Genomic DNA, 4324 nt, shown 5'->3' on the forward strand with positions numbered 1-4324 from the left:
CACATTGTCTATTCCCAGTCAGAAGGGCTCGGGATAATTGCTTCACATTGGGCTCATGCCTATCTTCGAGCTCAATTCTTTTTTTCAAATCCCAGCCATAAGAGCTCGGGATGGTTGTATCACGTTGAGCTCGGGGGCCTATCCTCGAGTTCAATCCATTGTCAAATCCTAAACACAAGAGCTCGGGATAAGTCTCTCACATTAGCTTGAGACTATCCTCGAGCTCAATACAATCTAATCCTAGATGCAAGGGCTCGATATAATTATTGCACATTGAGTTCGGGCTATATCTCCTATATGAATCTTTGTCCATTCGTCAAACCCATTACTTCCAAAACTTTTAACAAAGCTCGAGGTTGAGCTCATTCTTTTCAACTTCTAAACAAGGTAGAGTCAAGCTCTTTCACATCAAGTACTGATAAAGCTTGAGGTTGAGCTCGATCATGCCAAATTCTTTTACAAGGTCGAAGTCGAGCTCAGTTCTCTCAAAAATTTCAACAAGATCCGTGTGCTCGGGGGCCTATCGACTTGACATGAGCATGCCTATTCTTGAACTTAATATACTTATGCATCTCATGCCAGAAACTCCCACATTGCACACGAGCTCCTGACATAGATGCACGGGGGCCTATGATGTGTACGAAAATTATAGCCCGACCCCGAACTTTCAAGCATGGCCCGAGGTAAATACCTCGACCACTCTCATCTCCAAATATCCTTTAAAATGTGGTCGGGCCTCTCATAGGTCGGACCTAATAATCGGGTCCTACTAAGGTCGGACCTAATAATCGGGTCCTACTAAGGTCGGGTCCACATGCCAAAATATTGTCCTCTTCTCGAGTCTCTTGCGAGTTTTAGTGCTCATATGACTCAACTGTTTATCATTATCTAAATACTAAACGTATTACAATTCATGCCAAACCTAAAGTGGTAATTGTGATATAACTCAATCACTGTACAAGATAAAGATTACAGGTGGTTGAATCCTGATACAACTCAACCACTGACATCTATAAATACAGGACTCAGCTCCATTATTCAGGTATGTCTTTACAATACAATTACAGCACATACTTTTACACAATTTCCCTCTCTGACTTAAGCATCGGAGGGGCGACGAGCACACACCTCGTTGCCTTTGTTTCAGGTACCGGAAGCCCTTGTTCGTGCTCTTACTCGGTCCTCGGGCTCGGTATTCAAGCAACAAGTTCGTGATATGTCAGGTACGATTTTTTGGCATCATCATTGGCGCCGTCTGTGGGAAACGCAACAGTTGACCACGAAGAAACCCCATGAGAAAAGGCCGACCAAAATATTCCTGGAGAAATAAAGAAAAATGTGACAAGAAGATAGCCAAATGAACGAACAAAGATCTGAGAAATTTACCTCGGCGAGTTTTGACCGTTACTCGAATTTTTGTCCAATTTTGCCCTTTATAAAAGAATAACTACCAAATCTATCATCAAAATTCTTACAAAATCAGCCATTATTCTTCCTCTTCGGTTCTTCATTCTCTGTTCCTCTTTCTGCCTGCACACCTCTTTCTCCTCCAAATCTTCCTCCTTTCCCGATGATCACTCCTTCAGGTCGGTCACCGGTGGCGAAAGAGTATTTGGAGTAGTCCAAAAATTGGGAATTGCTGTGAATCAAGAAGTGCCGTAGCATTTGTGACTACGCAGGATTCAGGTGTGAAAAAAAAAATCTTACAAAATCAGCAATTATTCTTCCTCTTCGGTTCTTCATTCTCTGTTCCTCTTTCTGCCTGCACACCTCTTTCTCCTCCAAATCTTCCTCCTTTCCCGATGATCACTCCTTCAGGTCGGTCACCGGTGGCGAAAGAGTATTTGGAGTAGTCCAAAAATTGGGAATTGCTGTGAATCAAGAAGTGCCGTAGCATTTGTGACTACGCAGGATTCAGGTGTGAAAAAAAAAATTCAATGGACTGTGATTTTTCATGTGAATGGTTTTGGTGTCCATGTGTTTTTGTTCTGTCCCACAAATCCCACAAATTCTCCAAAATCAAGAAGTCCCACAAATTCAGCAAATTGGGAATTGCTGTGAATTGCTTGAATCAACTTGGTATGGGGAAATTACGGCTCACCCATCCAACCCTTTTCTTATTTATTAATCCCCTTTTTACACAAAGTCAGAACTGACTTCTATTTTCCAGAAATTAGTGGGCAAGAAATTGATTTTTTGTGGAATGGGTCACGAGGGTTGCTTATGGAGTTAGCCGCCACCAACAGATGCCGATGGTCGAATTTTTGGACTGGAGAAATGTTCACGGTCGGGTGGAAACTGGAATGTTCTGGATGGATGGAGTAATATTTTTGGATGGAATTGGATTTATTTATATATGGGTATATGCGTCATTTTATCCTTTTAAAAAAAAAATTTTCAGAACCGGTGAACATTAAACTCCCAATCATGGGTTGGGGTTTTTTAAAAACGCTGCTAAAACCGCTCAAAATCGTTCCACTCATAACCGCTCAAAACCGCTACTTTAAAAAACGCCCATTACCGCTACGACGAAACTCGCAAGCAGAGCCTAAATGAAGGAGTTCTTCAGCTAAAGGTAAAAAATACACCGTGAAAACGGTAATCTTCGGCCATGAAACTGGCGAAACCCAATAAAATAAATAGAGAAATTGTGGATACATTTGGAAAAGCGGAGGCACGTCGGGAGAATTTCAGAAAAACAAAAGCAGATCCAATTTACTCCATGCGTAGAAAAGGCAAAAAAAAAAAAAATACATGGCCGGTGGCACGTAACATATATTTTCTTGGAAAAATGCCTTGGTTGGAGTTCTCTTATTTAAAGGCTCTATTGAACATTCTAATTAACCGCAGCAGTCAACTGCCAACACCAATGCTAATCCGATTACCAGTGCTTCCATTAATAGTGTTGTTAAAGCAACAATAATAAAAGTCGGAATAGTGTTGGAGGAACAAGAACAAAGATTTTACCATGAAAATATACAGTATCCAGCTCCAAACCCGGGTATGTGTTCGCCTAACAGAGGTATTCATTTTTTTTCTATTTTGTTGTGAATTTTATATCCCCGAGCAATTCAACTATGGATATGTCATCATGCTGCCCTTTTCGCTTTCTTATCATAGCATGCCACTTATGTATTGATATAGAAAAGATGATATAATGCAGTCCTCCCTTGCATGTTGACAATAATTAACAAAAAAAAAAAAGAAGAAATATATGTGTACATATATATATCAAAAATTCTTGTGGAAAGTTTTGCTTGGACATCAATTCATGACACAAATAATTTTACTTAGTTTTGCATCATCACCTGAAGGCTATAGCTCCAAGAATTAATCATCATTATGAAAATTGGAAACTTGGTAATTCTAAACTAATTAATACGATTGAGATATTAATTTGTTAAATAAGCTTTTGAAATTTTAATGGTTTTATTGATTTACATTTTAATAAACAAAGGTCATGCATTGAAAATATTACTGAACCACTACTTGCCTATATTTTTTTTTACACTGCTACTAATATCAAGCAATTGTCATGATTAGTTGAGATTAAATTTAGTAACTCATGCACACATCCCAAAATAAATATTATGGAGGACACCAATCACACAACATACATGATCTGTGTTTTAATCCTTGAAAAACATATATTTTGGTGTTATAAATGCTCATACTTGTGGTATGATTATTTGGTTATGAATTACAATAACATTTGGTTCATTCATACTAAGTGCTCCATCAAAGCCCTGTCACGAGCAGGTACATCAAAGCCCTACCACGAGTAGGCACATCAAAGCCTTGCCCCACGCAAGCACCAAAGCCCTGTGACAAGCAGGCACATCAAAGCCCTACCACGAGTAGGCACATCAAAGCCTTGCCCCGCGCAAGCACCAAAGCCCTGTGACAAGCAGGCACATCAAAGCCCTACCACGAGTAGGCACATCAAAGCCTTGCCCCGCGCAAGCACCAAAGCCCTGTCACGAGCAGGCACATCAAAGCCCTGTCACAAGCAGGCACATCAAAGCCCTACCACGAGTAGGCACATCAAAGCCTTGCCCCGCGCAAGCACCAAAGCCCTGTCACGAGCAGGCACATCAAAGCCTTCCCCTGCGCAAGCACCAAAGCCCTGTCACGAGCAGGCACATTAGAGTCTTGTCCTGCACAAGCACCTCTAAGCTTTGCCTCGTGTAAGCACCTCTAAGCTTTGCCCCGTGTAAGCACCCCTAAGTCTCGCAATGATCAGTAATAAACCCGACCACGAGTCTGTCCCGAGCTTGTCAGGCTCAACCTATTATTAAATTCATTGGAGCACAGCTCGAGATAT

At 41.0% G+C, this 4324-nt stretch overlaps 1 long non-coding RNA gene across 1 annotated transcript; it reads right to left on the reverse strand.

Moving 5' to 3' along the window:
- Positions 1 to 866: 866 nt before the first annotated feature.
- LOC111372830 lies at positions 867 to 1693 on the reverse strand. The gene is made up of 2 exons (XR_002698829.1): positions 1387 to 1693; positions 867 to 1318 (listed from the first exon to the last, which is right to left on the reverse strand). It is a non-coding gene; the product is annotated as an uncharacterized LOC111372830 (long non-coding RNA).
- Between the last annotated feature and the right edge of the window lie 2631 nt (positions 1694 to 4324).

The sequence above is a fragment of the Olea europaea genome, unplaced genomic scaffold, assembly GCF_002742605.1.
Source record: "Olea europaea var. sylvestris unplaced genomic scaffold, O_europaea_v1 scaffold10339, whole genome shotgun sequence".
NCBI lineage: Eukaryota > Viridiplantae > Streptophyta > Magnoliopsida > Lamiales > Oleaceae > Olea > Olea europaea.